Source organism: Callithrix jacchus, chromosome 5, assembly GCF_049354715.1.
Source record: "Callithrix jacchus isolate 240 chromosome 5, calJac240_pri, whole genome shotgun sequence".
Taxonomy (NCBI): Eukaryota; Metazoa; Chordata; class Mammalia; order Primates; family Cebidae; genus Callithrix; species Callithrix jacchus.
This window is the reverse complement of record NC_133506.1, coordinates 45,169,504-45,178,827: the sequence shown is the minus strand read 5'-3', so window position 1 is coordinate 45,178,827 and position 9,324 is coordinate 45,169,504. Positions and strand designations below refer to the sequence as shown.

Here is a 9,324-nt window from a genome sequence, read left to right as displayed (position 1 = left end):
CACACAATAGGTGGTCAGTCAGCGGAACCGTGCATCACGGCAGCTTCACTACAAAGCACTGTATATAAATATAAGGTACTCTTGCTATTAAAGCCTTGTTTTCTGTTTTGTTCTTTTTTTTTAATGAGACAAGGTCTCTCTTTGTCAACCAGGCTGGAAGTGCAGTGTCATGAGCTCAGCTCACTGCAGGCTCGACCTCCTGGTCTCAAGTGATCCTCCTACTTCAGTCTCCTGAGTAGCTGGGACTACAGGCACGTGCCACCACACCAGGCTGATTTTTAAGTTATTTGTAGAGATGAGGTCTCCCTATGTTGCCCAGGCTGGTCTTGAACTCCTGGCCATAAGCATCCACCTTCCTTGGTCTCCTGAAGTTCTGGGATTACAGGCATGAGTCACCACATCCAACTTTAAAGCCTTATTTCTTTTTTCTTTTTTTTTGAGACAGAGTCTCACTCTGTCACCCAGGCTAGAGTGCAGTGGCGTGATCTCAGTTCACTGCAACCTCTGCCTCCCAGGTTCAAGCCATTTTCCTGCCTCAGCCTCCCAAATAGCTGGGATTATAGGTGCACGCCACCACACCCAGCTGATTTTTGTGCTTTTAGTAGAGACGAGGTTTCACCATGTTGGCCAGGCTGGTCTAGAACTCCTGACCTCGTGATCTGCCTGCCTCGGCCTCCAAAAGTGCTGGGATTACAGGCATGAGCCACCACGGAACTAGCATTTGAGTTGGCGTCAGGAGCTGCATGTTAGGCCTGGGCCGTTCTAGTGGTTTGTGACAGCATCAAGGCCACTCAGATATAAATACAACATAAGTAAAGACAATGGGTTTATTAGGATAAGGTGGCTTCAAGACAAGCCTCTTAGCCCAGGAGGCCATAGCAACTCTTTTTTTCTTTTCTTTTTCTTTTTTTTTTTGAGATGGTGTCTCACTCTGTTGCCCAGGCTGGAGTCCAGTGGCTTGATCAGCTCACTGCAACATCTGCCTCCCAGGTTCAAGCCATTTTCCTGCCTCAGCCTCCCCAGTAGTTGGGATTATAGGCGTGTGCCACCATGCCTGGCTAATTTTTGTATTTTTAGTAGGGATGGGGTTTCACCATGTTGGCCACGCTGGTCTCGAAATCCTGACCTCAAGTGATCCGCCCACCTTGGCCTCCCAAAGTGCTGGAATTACAGGCATGAGCCACCACGCCCGGCATAAATCTTTAGCCACTATTTATTGTGCTTGTTTTACAGATGAGGAAACAGCCTGAGCAAGGAAACTCTGGTCTAGTGAGAATTTGTATACGGCAAAGTGAAGTTTCAGGGTAGAGCTGTTTCCAAGCCACATTCTCATTTCACAATCAAATACAATTCAAAATCAAATATCAAAAGAAACCTCAAATTTTTAACTTCTTGAAAAATAGCTATTATTTCTAAACAGCCCCTGAATCAGAGGAAAATCAGAACCAAAGTGGAAACTTATCTAGTGTCATAAAAAGCAGACACTGTTCACACCAAAATGCATGAGAGGTAGCTAATGCTGCCCACAGAGGAAAATGTAGTCGTCTTTTTTTTTAGGGGAAAGCACGATCGCAGTCCCCCACTACCACAAATTATGCAGTCGAGTTTCCCACATTTGGGGAAATCGCAGGGGTCAGCACATCTGGAGTGCAATGGATAAGCCTCGCCCTGGGAAAACCACCTTCGTGATCGTGGTATCTCCTCCTGCCACCTAAGTATGAATATATAGTCTTAAGGACATTTATTATTTTAAGAAATTGAAAACAAAATGGATTAAGTATTTAACTTAACCAAATAGAAAATACAATTTTAAAGCCAAAAGAATAGGAATAAGAAATTGAAGGTAAACTCTGCAACTAATGAAATAGAAAAAACAAATGAGTGGAAGTGATAAATAAAATGAAAAAGGTGCTTTTTAAAAAGAAAGCACCAGAAGATAGAAAGATCAGGAGATAGATCCTGCCAAATCTGATTAAGGCAAAGAGCAAAAAGAACAAGATTAGGAGTAAGCAAGGAGACAGAATCGTGAAATCATTATTAAGCTATTCAACAAATAGATAACACCCACGATGCATTGGTTTCTGGTTTAGATGCCTCATGTAACAGAGGTGAGCAGGCAGACATGATTCCAATCCTTCATGGAGTTTATTCTGATGGGAGGAGACAGGAAATCAACCAGTAAAGTTATAAGATAGTTTCAAACAGCAAGAAGTGGTTTAAAAGGAAGGTAACATGTGAGGAATGTGGAACCTTTTAGATCAGTGATGAGGGAGGATCCCTCTGAGGAGGTGACGTGTCAGATGAGACTTGAAAGATGTAGAGTTGTCAGCCATGGGAAGATCTGAGGGAAGAGAATGTCAGCCAGCAGGAACAGAAAGAGCAAAGGCCCGTGGTAGAACAGAGCTGCCTCAAGAAAGAGAAAACACTGAAAATCATGATGGACTGTTCAAGAGAGAGAAAGAACGGTGGCTCACGCCTGTAATCCCAGCTCTTTGGGAGGCCAAGGTGGGTGGATCATGAGGTCAGGAGTTCGAGACCAGCCTGGCCAAGATGGTGAAACCCCCATCTCTACTAAAAATACAAACATCAGCCGGGCATGGTGGCGGGTGCTGGTAATCCCAGCTACTCAGGAGGCTGAGGCAGAGAATTGCTTGAACCTGGGAGTCTGAGGTTGCAGTGAGCTGAGATCATGCCACTGCACTCCAGCCTGGGTGACAGAACCAGACTCTGCCTTAAAAAAAAAAAAAAAAAGAAAGCCCAAGTGCAGTGACTCACATCTGTAATCTCAGCACTTTGGGAGGCCAAGATGGGTGGATCACAAGGTCAGTAGTTCAAGAACAACCTGGCCAATATGGTGAAACCCCATCTGTTCAAAAAATACAAAAACATTTAGCCGGGCATGGTGGCATGAAGGCCAGCTACTCAGGAGGCTGAGGCAGGAGAATCGCTTGAACCCAGGATGCAAAGGTTGCAGTGAGCCAAGATCATGCCACTGCACTCTGTCCTGGGCGACAGAGCAAGACCTAAAAAAAAAAGAGAGAGAGAGCTGAAGCACAGTGAAGGGAGAGATCATTGGCAGAGGCAGGGATCACTCACTATTTTATTCTGAGTGTGTTTTGATCTGGGAGGGCATTCAAAGGGTTTCAAGCAGTGGAGTGAAGTGATCTGATTTCTGTGCTGGGAGAGCCCCTCTGGCTTTAGGTTCCTGGTGGAGATTGGACTCTGTGTTGGTGAAGGGCCAAGCATGGATGCTGAGCTCTGGTGAGGCATCCAGCTGAGAGGTGATGTGTTGGCTCCAGGCGGTGGAAGTGAAGAGTAGTGGACCACAGTGAAGACTGTAGTCCACCACCTGGATTCCCCTTCAGGACAGAGGCTACAGGATTCACCTTCAGCCAAGGAGAACCACCTCGCCTAATACTGCCTCCTTCACAGAGGCAGCCTAGCTCTGATATCGTAAGGACCCCATCTCATGGCCCTGATGTGGGCAACTCAGAAGGGCTGTCTCAGCGTCTGAGTTCTGGTGAGGCCTCTGGTGTGCCTGCATTCCAGCCCCAACATCCCCTGCGCCCCTCCCCCCTTCCCCTACCCACTTCACAGGTGCTGTGCGGGAGAGTGCTCCCTGGTAAATCGCCTGGGTGCCCAGCTCTCTTTCTGAATCTGTTTCCCAGGGAACCCAACCAAAGACACTGATGGATCAGAAGAGTAGTACAAATAGAACGTGCCACTCAGTGGGAAGTCCTTGCTCCACAGATCATGATGATTCAGGGAAGGTCCCAGAGCCTTCAGCAGGTCATAGAACCTCTGGCAGAGCTGAGGTGACCCCAGCTCTCCTCTTCACAGCTCTGTTCCTCTTCCACCTGCAAACCAAGAGAGTCACAATGGAATGGCCCAAGGTCTGCAAAAACCAGAAATGTATCAGCAGGGCACATTTCTAAGAGAGGAAATTGCCACTCTTAGTGCTGCGAGTCTTTGTGGCTTTGGTTGCAATTGCGTGGGAGTGTGCTTTTTAGTTTGACAGTGCGCTCTTATAATTGGAGGATTAGGTCACTGGCATTCAAATCAGTCCCTCCCGAGAGACACTGCCAGTCTAGTTTCTGGTAAGCCTCAATTTCCCTGTCACTGCAGAGCCCCAGCTTTACATACTGGTGAAACCTTGGCCAGGAACAGTGACCTGAAACAGTGAAACTGTTCTCCTATTCTAAATTTGAACCATTCAGCCCTCTGGGTCTGCAGCTATCTGCTTCTCACTTGCTGGCTTCTTGGGTCAGAGTGGGGCTGCTTTCATTCATTCACTCGCTCACTCAGTCATGTTATTTATTCATCAGACATCTCTGATGTTGCTGACCAGGGGCTTAATGTATAGACAGAGAGATGAAGATGACCCTGTCCTCAAATGGCTCATTCCCAGCTTGGGGAGACAGATGGTCTTCCTAATGTTTCACTATGAATGACTTATCTTCTTTGGGACCAGTTCAGAATGCTTTGAATGTCCCAAAGCAGAGTTTGCTATTCCCTAGGCAGTGCACAGCCAAGTTAGGTTCTTGAATAGGAGAGTGGCCTGATTAAAGGTGTACTTTAGGTTTGTTTATCTGGTTGCATATCCATTCATCCATCCACCCACCCACTCATCCATCTCATTTATCCACTCATCCATCCATTCATCTCATCCATCCAACTATCCATCCCATCTGTCCCATTCATCCATCCATCCATCCATTCATTCATCCCACTCATTCATCCATCCATCCATTCATCCCATCCATCCACCACATCCACCCATCTATCTATTGGTCCATCCATCCATCTATCCATTCATTTATCCATCTCATCCATCCATTGCATCCATCCATTCACCCCATCCATCCATCCCCATCTATTCATCCATCCATTCATTCATCCTATCCATCCTATTCATCCATCCATCTATCCCATCTATCCATTCCATCCATTCATCTCTCAACTGTCCATCTATCCATCCATCCCATCCACTCACCCATTATCCATCTATCCATCCCGTCACTCATCCATTCACCCATCCCAGCTATCTATTACCCATCCATCCATTCATCCATCCGCCTCATCCATCCATTCATTTCAACCATCCATTTATTGCATCCATCCATGGTGAGGTTTCTCTTATTCTTTTTTTTTTTTATAGAGATGGGGTTTCACCATGTTGGCCAGGATGGTCTCGATCTCTTGCCCTCGTGATCCACTCACCTCAGCCTCCCAAAGTGCTGGGATTACAGGTGTAAGCCACCGCGCCTGGCCCCATGGTGAGGTTTCACTATATCTATCCATCCTATTCATCTCAGCCATTCATTCATCCATCTCATCCATCCATCCTTATCCATCCATTCATCCATTCCATTCATCCAGCCATCCATCCATCTCATCCATCCATCTCATTCATCCATTAATCCATCCCATCCATCCATCCATCCAATATTTATTGAGCATCTGCTATGTGCCAAGCACTGTGCTGTGTGTACCTGGTTTCCATCTAAAGCACTGAACAAGAAAGATATTAAATCCCTGCCTTCATGAAGCCAACATTCTGGGGAAGAGGAGTGGATAGACAGTAAACAAGTCAATAAGTAAGTGAACTTCAGACAGTGCTGAGTTATGAAGGGAATAAACAGGGTGATGGGGTTGAGAGTGACCTGGGTAGAGGGTGAGGTCCTTTAATGAGATGATCAGGGAAGTGATCTCTGGGGAGGTGATGGTTGAGCAGGGCTTTAAAAGAAGAGAAAGAGGCAGTTACAACAAGAGCAGAGGGAAGAGAGTTACAGACAGAAGACACAGCAAGTGCAAAGGCCCTAAGGCAGGAAGGAACTTGGCTTTCTGGAGAACATGAAAGGAAGCCAGTGTGGCTGAAGAGGAAGGGAGGAGGGAAGTCTGGAGAGGAGGATGGGGCCTAGGAGGCCAATGTGAGGACTTCGGAGTTTTTGGAAACACAGCCAGACGCCACTGGAAGGTTTTCAGCAAGTGACATGTTTTGATTTATATTTCTGAAAGTTACCCCTGGCTGCGTGTGAAGCAAATGTAGCAGCAAAAATCCAGCAAGGAGGTCAAGGGCGAGGATGGTACCGGCCTGGACCGGGGCGGTGGCCATGGAATTACAGAGAAATGGACAACTCAGGACAAATTTTGGAGGTGGTGGGAGGGAAAGCAGGCCTTGAGAATGATAGCCTCACTTTGATGCTTGAACTACAGGGTGGTGTCACTGAGGACCAAAGATTGGAGTGTGGAGATGAGGAGGGAGGAATGAAATAAGTCTTTAGGGGAAACCAAGGTGTGTTTTTAGGATATTTCAAATAGATAATTAGACATTCAAGTCCAGAGCCCTGGAGGGAGATCAAGGATGCTGTTGGGAGTCTGAGATGTATCAGAACACACGTTTGTTTAATGTCACAGAGTGGAACTGCCAGGAAGGAGGAGGAGGGGCAGGACCCATGGAGCATCTAGTGTCAGGAATGGAGGCGTTTCTAGGAGGATGTTTCGGGAAGGAGAGGGCGGTCAGCAGTGTCGGACGCTGCTGAGAAGTGGCTATGAGTATGGGATCCCATGGCGGGACTTGGCAGCAAGGATGGCAACGCCAAGAGCCATTTGGTGGCACAGAGGCTGGAGGCCTGCTCAAGGTCACCAAGGAGAGGGTGGCGGTGTGGAAGTGGGTGGAGGAGTATGCACCGCTTCCACCAGAAGTTCAGCCATAGGCAGGGCGGAGCACTGGACGCTTGTTGGAAGATGACCAGGGTCAAGGGAGCACATTGTAGGGTTGTTTTTTTTTTTTTTTTTTGGCTTGTTTGTTTTTGAGACAGAGTCTCACTCTGTCTCGGAGAGCTGGAGTGCAATGGCACAATCTCGGCTCACTGCAACCTCTGCCTCCCGGGTTCAAGCAATTCTCCTGCCTCAGCCTCCTGAGTAGCTGGGATTACAGGCACCCGCCACCATGCCTGGCTAATTTTTGTATTTTTAGTAGAGACCGGGTTTCATTGTGTTGGCTAGGCTGGTCTTGAACTCCTGACCTCAGGTGATCTTCCCGCCGTGGTCTCCCTCAGTGCAGGGATTACAGGTGTGAGCCACGGCGCCTGGCCTCATCATATGTTTTTTAACACTGGAGATCCTGGGAGGAGGAGAAACTGAGGCTGCATGAGAGAGGCAACTGGGTTCCAGTATTACCAACCGTGTGCTCACTATGAGACCTTGGGCACGTTACAGGGACATTCTGGGCCTTGGGTTTTGCATCCCTAAAATGGGCTACGTGGGCCCCAGGTGACTTGTATGTTGAGGTGGGCTCGTCCTGGGTGGGAGAGATCCCCAGGACAGGGCAGGCTCCAGCACAGAGGCAGCTTCCATTTGTGATTGTCCCAGGCTGTCCCCAGGAGGCCATCAGGCCCCACCAGACTCACTTCACTGCACTGACAATCCTCCCTTGCTCCGAAGTTCACGATCAGGCCTGGCTGGTCCCTTGAGGCTCAGTTCTGAATGCTGTACTTTACTGGGGGGCTGGGGGGGACTAGAGCTTTAGAATCTGAGGTCCAGGGAAAGGGACTCTGGAATGACACGGACTTGGATTTCACCCTGGCTTTGCCACTTCCTGGCTTGGGAACCTTGAACAAGGCCTTTACTTTTTTTTTTTTTTTTTTTGAGATGGAGTCTCCTTCTGTCACCCGGGCTGGAGTGCAGTGGTGGTCTCAGCTCACTGCAACCTCCGCCTCCTGGGTTCAAGCTATTCTCCTGCCTCAGCCTCCTAAGTAGCCAGGACTACAGGCTAATTTTTGTATTTTTGGTAGAGATGGAGTTTTACTATATTGGACAGACTGGTCTCAAACACCTGACCTCGTGATCTGCCTGTCTTGGCCTCCCAAAGTGCTGGGATGACAGGCATGAGCCACTGTTCCCAGCCAGGGCTTTACCTCTTTAGGTCTTAGTTTCCTCATCTGCAAAATGGGAATCACCATGCATCATCATCCTCATCCATTATTAAGAAGATTAAGTTAGATAATAGCTGTAGAATGCCTAGCACATATTAAGTGCTCAATAAATGCTAGCTGGCTTGCCCTATCTATTTTGCTTATAGAAGCTGATTTCTGCTTAGGAAGCGCTCTCTTCTTGTGTCCTGTTATCTGGGTGGAGCCTCGGCCCCTGGGGTTCTGATGAGGTAGGCTTGGCCTCTGCTACACCCACAGGAGTCTAGTCCTGTGAGGCCCACAGCTTCCCCACTGCCTGTATTTATCCGTCCTGCCTTTCTGCCCTGTTCCAAACTCAGTATCAGGAATTGGCCAGGATTCTACCCAGCACAAAGGGAGGAGCACTGCGGCCTGGGGCTTGAGCCAGACAGCAGGGGCACTGCAGGCCAGGGAGGGCCGGGGATTTGCCCAAGGCCACACAGCAAAGGGAGGAGGGCAGATCTGGGGGTTGTTTGTCACTCTGGCTTCTTCGGGACATCCAGCCCAGGCGTCAGTGGCTGTGCTTGGCAGCTGCTGGGCAGGGCACCAAGGACGGACCCTGGGGCGGCTCCCAGCCATTGGAGGTTAGCTCCGGCCAGGCCTGGTGACTCAGCAGGGCCTGGTCATGTTCCCCACATTCCCACGGTGTAGGTCCTTCATGCCTGCCAACACCCACTGTCACCTAGGTCACAGGGCAGGGCTTAGCAGATGGGGACCTGTGCGGCCTCCAGCTGGCATCGTTCAATCCTCTCCAGCCCTGCAGATCCCACAGCCCAGTGGGCTGGGGCTGAATCCTGGCACGGTCTCTACGCAGCTGTGTGACCTTAGGTAAATCATTCAATCTCTGCTCATCAGTTTCCTCATCTGTGAAATGGGGATGATAATAATGCCTACACTCTTTGATAGGATTTAAAATGCAACTGGCTGGGTGTGTTGGCTCATGCCTGTAATCCCAGCATGTTAGGAGGCTGAGGCAGGAGGATCGCTTGAGTTCAGGAGTTTGAGACCAGCCCTGGCAACATAGCAAGTCTCCATCTCCACAAAAAGTAAAAAAATTAGCCAGGTGTGGTGGTGGGTGCCTGGAGTCCCAGCTACTCAGGAGGCTGAGGTAGGAGGATCCCTTGAGCCTATTAGGTCAAGGATGCAGTGAGCTGAGATCGCACCACTGGACTCCAGCCTGGGTGACAGAGCAAGACCCTGTCTGGGAAAAAAAAAAAAAAAGCAAAAAACTACTAAACCCTCTGGAGGCTCCCACTGCACTTGGAAGGAAGCCCTATTCCCTACCGGCAAGGCCTTGAGGAGTCCGCCTCATCTCCGAGGGGCCTCCCCTCCCAACGCTCCCTTTGTTTTCCTATTCCAGCCGCTCTGGCCT

At 49.0% G+C, this 9,324-nt stretch overlaps 1 non-coding gene across 1 annotated transcript; it reads right to left on the bottom strand.

Moving 5' to 3' along the window:
- Window positions 1-1,554: 1,554 nt before the first annotated feature.
- Window positions 1,555-1,719, bottom strand: LOC118154082 (U1 spliceosomal RNA). The gene has a single exon (XR_004744010.1). It is a non-coding gene; the product is annotated as a U1 spliceosomal RNA (small nuclear RNA).
- Between the last annotated feature and the right edge of the window lie 7,605 nt (window positions 1,720-9,324).